General features: G+C 41.4%; 1 long non-coding RNA gene across 1 annotated transcript; it reads right to left on the bottom strand.

Annotated features, from left to right (window-relative positions):
- Positions 1 to 2,106: 2,106 nt before the first annotated feature.
- LOC134288854 (uncharacterized) lies at positions 2,107 to 2,680 on the bottom strand. The gene is made up of 2 exons (XR_009998149.1): positions 2,532 to 2,680; positions 2,107 to 2,434 (listed from the first exon to the last, which is right to left on the bottom strand). It is a non-coding gene; the product is annotated as an uncharacterized LOC134288854 (long non-coding RNA).
- Between the last annotated feature and the right edge of the window lie 10,215 nt (positions 2,681 to 12,895).

The following is a 12,895-nucleotide window of genomic DNA, read 5'->3' on the forward strand; positions in this document are numbered from 1 at the left end:
CGTTATGTATCTTAACCATAAAATTTTGAGAAAATTTTCATACACTTTTTCGCGAAAAACAATAGAATGTATTGTGTTTTTATGAGACATTTTTAGGGCAATTTTCAAAAGGAAACAATATATCTTAATGTTTTTTCATTGTTCTTACAATACTAATACAATTAATTAAATGGCGTCAAATGAATCGTTGTTACAATAAAAATACAATAATATTTGTTGTTATTTGTAAGCAGTTTTCGCTTTTGAAAATCCATAGAATTTAAATTTCCCGCTAACATTTATATCCAGCATTTACGAGCACTAACGGCCGCCAGAATGATATGCACATTTTATGATAAGTGTCAAACACTCTGATGTCTGTCTGGTTTGTGTTGCTTGGCAGCTGTTGATAAGATCTATCATCAATCTTTTCAAATAACTGCCAAATATCACAAGTCAGACCTCAGGTCGTATGATCCATACCATAAATCGTTCACAATTCATGTGGCCATTAGTATCTGTAAATGCTGAAGAAAAATGTTACCAAGAAATATGAATTCTTTGGTTTTTCAAAGTCGAAATCTGTTTACATAACAACACATATTATTGCATGTTTATTTTAACATCGATTCAATTGACCCCATTAAATAAATTGTATTTGTATTGTTATCAATGGTAGTTTACTATTTACTAGATTCCTTTAATTTATTGGAAAACATTAGAAAAATCATTGTTCATCTTTTTCTTGTCTTAACGTCCTCACTTGGCTAAAACCTGCTTATCAGCTAGTTTTCTATAAGTACTTCTTCAGTTATTCATTGAGAGCTTCCTCTGCCAACACGGCTCGACGTCTGTCAGTCGTTGAAGTTTCAGCGAATAACATTCGATAACCGAAATATCTACTGTACTCAAATTTAAAACGAAAACGCGAAACCTATAAAAAAAATATGTCAAGTGATTTTGTATTTGATTATACAAACATGATCCAAGCAACAATATTATTTATTGTTATTTATATGTTACGAATTGTTTTTAAGTGTAATTGAGAAATAAACTCTTTTTTAATAAAAAGTCCATGAGAACTTTGCAAGCACTTTTGCAACTATATAAAAACAACTTAAATTGATTTTTACTGATAGTAACTTTAAATTATTATAGAACTATTGAAAAACAATCGAATTAATTAGTCACTAATAAAGCTAATGTTCACTTATTGTACGAACTATATGGGCTTGATTTCTATTGTAAAAAGTAACAATATATCTACTATGTGTTTTATTGTGAACAATAAAACCAGTTATATGTTAATAATATTTACCATGTACTGAATGGTCATTTTTTATCCGGGACCTTAATCGTTGGAGTTCTTTGCACGCTGTTTGAATAAGCTCTACTTGCCGAGGTGGCATGAACTTCTCCAGAATCCAGACAGATGACGAGACCGCGATCGAGTCAGTTGATTGGAACGAATGACCTCGGCCTTCTGTGGCTCTTGCTAGTCGCTTCTGCTGTTGCCGCAGTTGCCGGTGGAAGCGCCCTTGGTGGCACCATTGTCCATCGCGATGTAGGTACATAAAATCATCATCATCAGCAGCAGCTATAGGAAAGCTAGCTTCGGGAAGAGCTTGGAAGCCCGATTCAGGCCACACCGCCGGCCGCACATACCAAAGAACGCGATTGAAGATTAGCCCGTAATAGCACCAGGAGAGGTCGGCAGCCCAGCAGCCAGCCAGCTCAGCGGCCCCGTAAGAGCAATTAATTGATTTTTTTTATCCGAAAAAAGTAGCTTGATTAAAATCCTATTCTTGGCGCGCGCGGTTTGCTTTCTATTGGGCGTTCAGTGTGGGGTCATCGCTTCGGTTTGGGTGGTGCTAGCGGGAACGGGGAAGGAAAAAAAATCCGTTCGATTGGATTAGCTGATTTGGCATGTGCGCGAGGATTCCAGCTGACTCACTTCGGGGCACCATTACATTATTATACATAAACACAGTTTATATTATTCAATAAAATTTGATCCCTTTCTTAAGGGCCCCTATAGCCACAGCTGTGAAGGCGTTCATCATCACCGTGATGAGGGCGACGGTTTCGAGTCCTGGTCTTGTAGAAAGTATACTTTACAGTTCGGGGTATTAATGAACAATGACTTTATTTACGCATCATATCTGACAGTCCCTTAGACGCAGCCTACTCTGACTCAATCTGTTACACAATACTACATCTCTCCTTCTTTCTAATAAAATTACAAATATGATTTTTACTTCTACATGTTCCTCGATCTCCTCACTGTTTATAACATTTTGTTCAATTATGATTATATATTTTCCATACATGTCTTCACTCATAGTTCAGATGATAACAACGTCAAAGCAGGTAAATGTTGGGTTGACCATCCATGTACAGCGTCATTCATCATTCCCGGGTAGTCGTCCTGTTCACCTATTTGTTTGGGTATATACTTCAACAAAAATTAGAATAAACTATATGTTATTTTATTGTTACTTATCTTTTACATCAGCCATTCTCTTCCTTTTTCAACAGATTTAAAATCTTACCTAATCCATTTCCAACCAGCATGTGGTTCTTATTGCGCGTTCACCTTCAGCAGCAATGTTCAACATCATGCATGTTCCTATAGGAGACTTATAAAAATATTATTAAAAAACGTGTTTCTCTTCCTCTTATTAGCACTAAATAATTTGAATGAAAGATTAAGGTCCTCCCTTGAATTGCCAAATGGACTAGGACGAATTGCCAAATGGACTAGGACGAATTGTCAAATGGACTAGGAATTGCCAAATGGACTAGGACGAATCCCCTACATTTGGTCTTGTTAATGCAGACTGAAACAATTTTGTTTCCTATGCGCATCCCTTTACCATAGATGGACTGAAGTAGAACTTCCTGCACCTCATGGTAGACTGGACTGCCAAATGGACTGAGATGGATCTCCTACATCTGGTCTTTCATTGCAGACTGAAACATTCCGTTTCCTTTGCGTATCCCTTTATCATAGATGGACTGAAGTCTCACTTCCTTCATCTCATGATAGACTGGACTGCCAAATGAACTGAGCCGGACTCCTACATTTGGTCTTTTCTTATGCAGACTGAAACTTCATGTTTCCTTTGTCATATCCCTTTACCATAGATGGACTGAAGTTGTACTTCCTGCATCTCATGGTAGACTGGATTTGGGCCAAATTGATTAAAATCAATCTTTGTCTTATTAGATCTTCAATGGACTAGAGTTCATCCAAATAACCTGAGATTACTTCATCTCCTATACAGAAATGGACAGGCACTGAAGCTCCCTACGTGTCTCGCAAGAAATCAGGCTGAAGTTTCTTGAGCTTCTTATAATTCCTTCATACGGGATAGAATCTTTCACCCTCACTCTAGGATATATGACTTGTTTTACGCATTGTTCACCTCCAAATAGACTAGGATAATTATATCTCTTATATTTGGATGCGAAAGAAACGAACTAGAACTTTCGAGGCATTTATCTAGACACCTACGTTTCTGAACAAGTTTCTTTCATCTTTCTTTTCATCCGTAATATGTCCTTGAGTACTTGGACTAATTTAGTTTCACTGAACCAGTGCTCAAAACTTCTCACACTGTATCATATTTCATTCACCGCGTTCATGGAAATTTAGTAAATTTTTAGTATAAACCATCATAAAGTTTGTCACTTTACATTAAGTAAAACGTCCATATAAAATTTCCACAAACTTGTGAACTTTCTGAACAGGACTTTTCAACTATTTCGACTACTAAGTACTATTTTTTTCCAAGTTTTCTCCATCAATGAAATTATTTTTAGTATGGTAACTTTGTTAAAAAATATAAGGCTTCTTGCTTATTTACATGTTTTTTTTATTATTATTTTGGTTGATAAATAGGAAGATCAAATGGTCGGCATTCAGTCAGAGTGGACTACGCGATTTTTCGGGCAGGTAAAGATAAGCTTAGGAATTAGTTAAACCTGAACTTTTCGACGTTATTTTGATGCAGATGTGTCATTACATAAAGGAATAATAGTATTTCTAAAATAATACCAGATATTTGAAATTTCAAGTGCCTGCAGGACATTTTCTCGAAATCATTGAAAAACAGATGGTCCGGTCTGACTTAACGCCGACCAAATGTGGTTCAAATGACGCTTGGTTCTATGTGACTTTCCAAACTATTTTTTTCAGTAATAATTTTGATAATACTTTTACTAGAGCAATTGCCCCACAAGCTGTTGTACAACTACTTTTGTTAGTAGGGTTAGCGCTAGCCAATTGCTCTGTATTTTTTTCCTAATACATTGAAAAATAACATTCCAAAAGTTGATTGGTTGCTTCAGTGTTTTGTTTCGGTTTCCAAAAGGAAATAATTTGAAATACTTTTTTTCCAAATTCTTGACTTTATTTACGCATCATATCTGACAGTCCCTTAGACGCAGCCTACTCTGACTCAATCTGTTACACAATACTACAGGTCTGTCCAGGATCTTTTCGTAAAGGAAATGTTCTTGAGTGCCCTGGGCATAGAGTATCTTCGTGTCTGTGCCTGCAGATATACACATGCAAAATGATCACTGGCAGAGAAAGCCTTCACATAATAACTGTGGAAGTGCTCATAGAACACTGAGTAGCAGGCTTTGTCCCAGTTGGGACGTTACAACAAGAAGAAGCCCTTTTCTTCCGTGTGACTTCTCCACCAACCCAACTGCCCGAAAATTCTGGAATGTCCGCAATGACCCATTTGTATCCTTGGTGGGCTTCAATTCGCTCCGTCGAATCTACGCCGTAAGTACCCTTCTCCACTGGATTCTCAGTCCCATGCCAATCACTTCCAATCCCATTGGACGTTGAGCGCTCCCTGGTCCTCTCCAAGAAGATGGACACCGGTTCTGCAGCTCTAGATCGTTTCTCTCGAAAATCTCTTCACCAAATGGCTTCCTGCGTACTCAACAAACATTGTTCGTACAATAGATGAATAAACTGCTCTTCAGTTTGATTTGAGCTATTTTAAGCTGTTATTCAGCTATCATTGTTAGTTGGGTAGCAGCCGAGATTGCCATATACTCGGCTACCATCGTCGAGAGGGCAACCTCCAAGTAATCAAAAGTTCAGATAAAAAGGTACTTACTTTATGAGCTCCCAAGTAACCACAAGCATTATATCATAGCATTATCCCAATTATATTATTGTTAAGCTAACGTAAGATAACTTTAAGTCTACATCTGTCAAGTAATGAAGCGTTACATCTACATTATGAAAGCATTGAAGCATTATGGAATTTTGACAGTTCGGTATAGTTCTATAGGGCCGATGTTTAATGCTTCATTGCATTACCATGTTAAAAGCTTTATGGCAATCAATAATGCAAGCATTACTAAATCTAAAGACGGATCCTTCACTAACAGAGCCGCATCCTTGGTTACGGCTAGGGCTCATAACCTTTTGAAGCATACGTCTGCTAGGCACGGCATAAAGATCAAAAGATTACAAGGCAGGCTAATAACCTATGTAAACATCAATTTTGGATGTAAACATGTGACGACGTTCTTATTGTTTTACGTTGATCTCATTGGTGTGGAGTACTATAATACAGTGTTCAGGCCTATAAACGATTTGAATTACGTCATCAAAAAACTGTCAGATTACCGGAATGTATCACCTTCTGAATATTGTACTAGCCTGGTACACGGCTTATATGGGAAAATATAAAAAATGGAAAAACTCCAACTCCTGTATACTTTTTGAGCTCCATTTTGGTCCCATATCAACTGTGCAAAATTTCAGATGGATCGAAGAAACTATATTTTAGCGCCCGCCATTCTTAGTTTTTCATACGATTTACTATGGGGAAAATTTACCTCTTCAAAGAAAAATCGCTTGAGGTCAACCATTGATCCCTAAAAATAAGTCGATGAATGATTTATGTAGAAAACTTCACGAGGAATCAGACCACCGAAGACCGCAAAGCGATGCGATATTCGTGGAAAAAGTTATTAAGCCTTACCCGATCGATCAAATGACGAGATTTTATTATTTATTGTTATTCCTTACATGTTAAACAGCGTGGGCATGTCATACGGTTTTCAGTCAACAACTTTTTCCACATGCCTTCGATCGCTTTGCGGTCTTCAGAGGGTTTGTTCCCCGTAAAATTTCCAACAGAAATCATTCATCGATATATTTTTAGGGGTTAAGGGGCAACCTGTGGTGATTTTTCTTTAAAAAAGTGATTTTCCCCATAGTAAATCGTATGAAAAATTAAAACGGCTGGCGCTAAAATATAGTTTCTCCGATCGAGCTGAAATTTTGCACAGTTGATATGGGGCCAAAATGGAACTCAAAAAGTGTACAGGAGTAAAATGTATTTTGGTGTCCCACACTAATATTGTACACCGTGTCTGCTAGGTATGGTGATTTAACACATAATGACGTTTATTATCATAATCAAATCCTAGGCATACTTCGATGGTTACTACATTTATTCGTCACTACGTTCAACACATCAGTAGGTCGGCTCTAGAGGCACGCTCTTTGTTCAACATATGCTCTTGTTCAACTGCCTGCGCTTTTGTAGAACTTGTTAAGCTGGTATGCTTTGCTTATTAATGGTTCAGAATTGTTACTTGGAGTTTCCTGAACTCGATACACACAATTACACCCCAATTTTTGAGACAATAAGATAATGATACTATGTATGGACATCTATAGGAATTGTATTCATACATACATACATTTATTTGTTCAACATCATTAAGACAAGACATAATCAACAATAGTACGCCACAATACTCGGTTTGTGGCTGCCGCTCTCCATCCTCGGTCGCACCCAATGCTCGCCAGGTCACGCTCCACCTGGTCCGCCCATTGTGCTCTCTGCGCTCCACGCCTTCTTGTGCCAACCGGATCTGTAGCAAACACCAGCTTTGCAGGGTTGTTGTCCGGCATTCTTGCAACATGCCCTGCCCACCGTATCCTTCCGGCTTTGGCCACCTTCTGGATGCTGGGTTCGCCGTAAAGTGCAGCGAGCTCGTGGTTCATCCTTCTCCGCCACACACCGTTCTCCTGCACACCGCCGAAGATCGTCCTTATCACACGTCGCTCGAAAACTCCGAGTGTTTGTAGGTCCTCCTCGAGCATGGTCCATGTCTCGTGCCCGTAGAGGATCACCGGTCTTATTAGCGTTTTGTACATGGTGCATTTGGTGCGTGGGTGAATCTTTTTCGACCGCAGTTTCTTCTGGAGCCCGTAGTAGGCCCGACTTCCGCTGATGATGCGCCTCCGAATTTCACGGCTCACGTTGTTGTCAGCCGTCAGTAAGGATCCGAGGTAGACGAATTCCTCCACCACCTCGAAAGTATCCCCGTCTATCGTAACATTACTACCCAGACGGATCCGGTCGTGTTCGGTTCCGCCTACCAGCATGTACTTTGTTTTTGAGGCATTCACCACCAGTCCGACCTTTGCTGCTTCGCGTTTCAGGCGGGTGTAGAGCTCTCCCACCGTTCCAAATGTTCTGGCAATAATGTCCATGTCGTCCGCAAAGCACACAAATTGACCGGATTTTGTGAAAATCGTTCCCCGGCTGTTGAGCCCGGCTCGTCGCATCACACCTTCCAGAGCGATGTTGAAGAGTAGGCATGAGAATCCGTCACCTTGTCGCAGTCCCCGGCGAGATTCGAATGAACTGGATAGTTCACCCAAAACCTACGCAGTTTTGCACACCGTTCATCGTTGATTTAATCAGTCTAGTCAGCTTCCCAGGAAAGCCGTTTTCGTCCATGATTCTCCATAGCTCTGCGCGGTCGATACTGTCGTATGCCGCTTTGAAGTCGATGAACAGGTGATGCGTTGGGACCTGGTATTCACGGTATTTCTGGAGAATTTGCCTTACGGTAAAGATCTGGTCTGTTATCGACCGGCCGTCGATGAAGCCGGCTTGAACTCATTCGTTAGGTGAGAAGACACAGATTGTTGCTAATTGACAAATTGAGAGATGAATTTTTGAAAAAAAAAAACGCGTTTTGGTGGGATTCGAACCCACGACCCCGTATTCGCTAGACCGGTGCTTTAACCAACTAAGCCACATAACAGGTAATAATTCTGCGGAATAGAAAGCCAAACTGAACCCGAGCCCTCACCATGAACATTCACTTTTTCAAGAACCATCTCTCTTTCGGCTTAGATGTCAATCCACAAAACAGCCTCGTTTGTGCCCAACAACTACAAGGGAGAGCGTATTATTTTTTATTTAAAGCCGAGACTTACTCTCGCACTCCGCATACCTAGCCACCAAGCAGTCTGTTTGCTGGTGTCTAATTCAGTATGCGTTGTGTTGTGGATTGACATCTAAGCCGAAAGAGATATGGTTCTTGAAAAAGTGAATGTTCATGGTGAGGGCTCGGGTTCAGTTTGGCTTTCTATTCCGCAGAATTATTACCTGTTCTGTGGCTTAGTTGGTTAAAGCACCGGTCTAGCGAATACGGGGTCGTGGGTTCGAATCCCAAACAGAACGCGATTTTTTTCAAAAATTCATCTCTCAATTTGTCAATTAGCAACAATCTGTGTCTTCTAACTACAAGTTTTTCTGTATGCTCTTGGTTGTACCGTGGCGGTCGCCGGTACCGTACATTGTTGATGACGGAGAGTTTTGGGCGCAGTTTGACCATCACCAGATAGTGGTCGGAGTCGATGTTGGCGCCACGATAAGTCCTGACGTCGATAATGTCGGAGAAGTGCCGTCCGTCAATCAGAACGTGGTCGATTTGAGATTCCGTCTGCTGTGGAGATCTCCAGGTGTAACGATAAGGGAGGCTGTGTTGGAAAAAGGTGCTACGTAAGGCCATATTTTTGGAGGCGGCGAAATCAATAAGTCGTAGGCCGCTTTCGTTCGTCTGCTGGTGGGCGCTGAACTTACCAATCATCGATCTGAATTCCTCCTCCTGGCCTACCTGAGCGTTTAAATCTCCTATGATGGTCTTGACGTCGTGGCTTGGGCAGCGATCGTACTCACGTTCGAGCTGCGCGTAAAATGCGTCCTTGTCATCATCAGTACTTCCAGAGTGTAGGCTGTGCACGTTTATTAAGCTGAAGTTGAAGAATCGGCCCTTGATCCCCAACCTGCACATTCTTTCGTCGATCGGCCACCAACCGATCACGCGCCTCTGCATATCACCCATCACTATGAAAGCTGTTCCCAGCTCGCGTGTGTTGCCGCAGCTCTGGTAGATGGTATGATTACCTCTAAACGTTCGCACCATGGATCCTGTCCAACACACCTCCTGCAGCGCTACGATGCCGAACCCGCGGTCCTTCAGTAGATCGGCGAGTATGCAGGTGTCCCAATGAAGTTGAGAGATCGGCAGTTCCACGTACCGAGTTTCCAATCGCAAGTCCTTTCTGTTCACTGGGGTCGTTGCCGTTGGTCTCCGTTTCGAATTATTCTATTGCTGATTTTCCGCTACAATCAATGGTTTTTTACGGCTGGCTCGTAGGGCCTGACACCAACCCCCTACTTTCCGGAGGACCATAGTGCACAGTTGAGCTTAGAGTCCTTCCCAGGCACTCGGACGTAGATCAGCCGCCCCTAACATGGGGATCAGACGCAGTTGTGAGCCGCTCCTCCTGGAGAACAGACACTCAGGTTTGCCGAAGCAAACCTCCCCTTCCCTGTCAGCCTACGACCAAAGTTCCCACCGGGGTTGGTTACCCGATCTTCCCTAAGGTTGCTCATAGTTTCCGGCCGGTACCGCGTGGAGGTAGGGATAGGAGTTGCTGGGCAGAGGCTAGTGGATCACAATGGGATCTGAATTGCGCAGCATACCCAGCCTTTACCGTGCCAGAAATAGTATTCATGATGATCGATATAATTCATCACATAGCTGAACTGCCGTGAATCGCAAGTCAGTCCCATCTGCAAGAAGTAAGCATTGAGAAACTGGACTCTGAAGTTTTCAAATTCAATTTCTATGTGAAATTTCAAAAAATCGCCATAAATTGAACACTTCCGCGATCATCTCGAAGCTTCCACAAATTGTTCCAAACATGAAAACATATCTGTGAAAAATATAAAACTGGTTAAAACAGTAATCGGTTTTGTACTGCAGGGTACACAAGTTCGTAATGGGACTGACTTGCGATAACGTTTCATTAAGGGATAATCTGACTTGGTGTTGTTTTTCGATTATACTGAACAAAGTATAAATTTTTATTCACGCAGTTGAAAGATCATCCGAAGAAAGATCGAAAACTGCCATTAACTCAATTTTGCCCAAAATGCAGATGGGACTGACTTGCGATTCACGGCACACAATGGTTCAATTTTGTGAAAAGCTGGCAGAAACTCATTTTTTGAACATCGGTGTCAGTATACCAATAATTCATCTGCAATATCAGATGCGTTTGCGGTCTTTTAAATAAATTAGAAACAGGGTACGCAGAATATGACACCGCAAGCGAAAAATGGGCAACAAAGAAAGCACAGCAACAACGCTTTGTTTTTTCGTTAGCAGATAATGACAAAGATCGCTCCCGAGTTTGTTTGAAACAAAAACGGTAGGAATATTTGTCTCGTTTTGTTCACATCGTGATTTTCGCATTGTTAAACAACTGAAACTCGCCTTTAAGGTTTGCAAGAGTCTTAATCCGTCCAAATGCGTATGAACTTGATGATGTGGATCGAAAATTTCTGCAGAAAAGCCGGAATATCAGAACACGCACGGCAAGCGATGTTTGTTTTATTACTCTCATCGCCTGACATGCGCTTGTTGCGGAACGCCTCTGTTACCGACATACACCGTTTAGGACAAAGCGTTTGTTTTTCGGCGTGATCCGTTTTTCGTACCCTGATTAGAAATCATGATTTTGTATCCTTTTACAGCCCTAAATAGCTGCTGATGGAAAAATTGCTGATATTTTATAAAGAACACAACCAAGCTCAACCACTTCAAAAGTCTAATAATATAAATAATTCAATAACTTCCAGAGGATTATTCGTAAGTTCTTGTGTATGTTAGGCACCTGCAATGGAAAAAGAGATCAAAATAACACTTATGGCTTCAAAATTATCATTACATATTATTAGTACTAGAATTTCTTATACTTCAACTTCAAAGTGTCTTACAAATCGCTCCCAGCTACTCCCCGCGCATATATTCGGTTCAAACACTCGTCTAACTATGCAGAATTGATTAAAGAAAATTGCAGCTGCCAATAGCTGCCAAAACATTAGCGCCATAATGATATGTGTGTAGCCAAATTGTACGAAAAACAGAAATTTTGTTTGGAATTCGTTCTAAGAAATCGACAAATAATGGAAATGTCATTATTATGAAACTGATAGCTCAATCATGTTTCAGTATATTCATTTAGGTTAAAACTAGCAGACTACTACACTGGGAAAAAATCTTCATTCCTTCTATGTGTGTCCGGGACATGGATTTTTGCAATGGGGGTAAACAAATGTTTTTTTTTTTTTAAGACACCATCTTCAGCCAAAGGCTGCACAGACTGAACATTACACTAACATGAGACAACGGACAACACACATAACACCCAGTGGCCTAATGGAGAATTTTCCGTTTGACGAGAAGTTTTCCCCGACTGGAGCGGGAATCGAACCCGCACTCCGAGGCTTACGAAACGCCTAGACGACTGACGCCGCTAACCGCACGGCCACGAAGCCCACTGCGGTTTTCATTAGTGCGACTCATACTTTTGATGAGGCACCATACAGCAGCGACTCATACAATTTAGAGCACATACTATTCATGCGCTAATTTGCCTGCGTAATCGGGTATGGGTTGCATATACTTTGGATCTGGTTTGGCACATGGATATTTGCCATTAAGTATGAGGCAATTTTCCTGAGTGTATGATTTGGCAATTTTTGCCAGGTATTTTCAAATATGGACCACTGTGCGGCAGTGAAGTAAAAAAAAATCACTGCATGAACGCATCGTTCTTTTCGTGTAGTTTTGCAGATGTCTACAGCACTGATTTGCTAGAATAATAATCAATAATTGATATTGAAATTCGAATTACCTAATCCGAAAACCCCAAAGTCCGGTTTTAGCGATCAAAATAGTTCCCACCCGTGGATGGTTGCCCCAAAATTCTTCGAACCGCTGCGCACTCATTTGCTATATTTGGTATGCAAAAGGTGTTATTTCCTGTAAAGTCACTAAAATCGCCGTGCTCCCATCATCGGTTCTTCTTTCTCCCGTTTATTGATCGAAGAGCCCGCTGAAGTAGGTGCCTACACCGCCGCCGCGACACGAGTCATCATCCATCGGGCGGCCATTCCCACATTCCAACGGCGCGCGGATTGCTAAGACCCTCCGCCCGCTTTGATTGGTCATTGGACTCCGGGCCGCGACCGTTCGTTCCACAGAGACTGACGACAAGTGCGAATTATCATTTCCATGAGAAAATCAATCGCGTTGTAAACAATTGCTTCGCGACCGAGCGATGACAGACAAATATATCGATGACGGACTCGGGCAATGGTCATTCAGCAGACTTGGCAATTTTTAGGGAGGGAAGGTCGCGCGCGCCGTCCATCAACGTCGCCAAGATTTGAATATTATGCCAGAGAGAGAGTTCCAAGAACCCGTTGGTTGTCATTTGTGCCTCGTGTGTCCCTCCCCTTTACCGCGTGTCATAAGATACATAACACAGTAGGCTATGTGCGTCGGAAGAACACTGTGTTTACCCGCCACAGCCAACTTGGTTATTCATGTTGCGTGCGCTTTCTCGGGAATTTCTCGATTGTGTTTTAACGGCCATTATCGAATGGGAATCAGATTTACCCATTTGTTTCTATACTGACTGTTGTTCTTGTTATTGTCGAGTTCGACGCCTATTCAAATATGTAAACAATTGAATTTCGTTGCGTCAGTAACTGTA

Source organism: Aedes albopictus, chromosome 2 (assembly GCF_035046485.1).
Source record: "Aedes albopictus strain Foshan chromosome 2, AalbF5, whole genome shotgun sequence".
In the NCBI taxonomy this organism is placed as follows: Eukaryota; Metazoa; Arthropoda; class Insecta; order Diptera; family Culicidae; genus Aedes; species Aedes albopictus.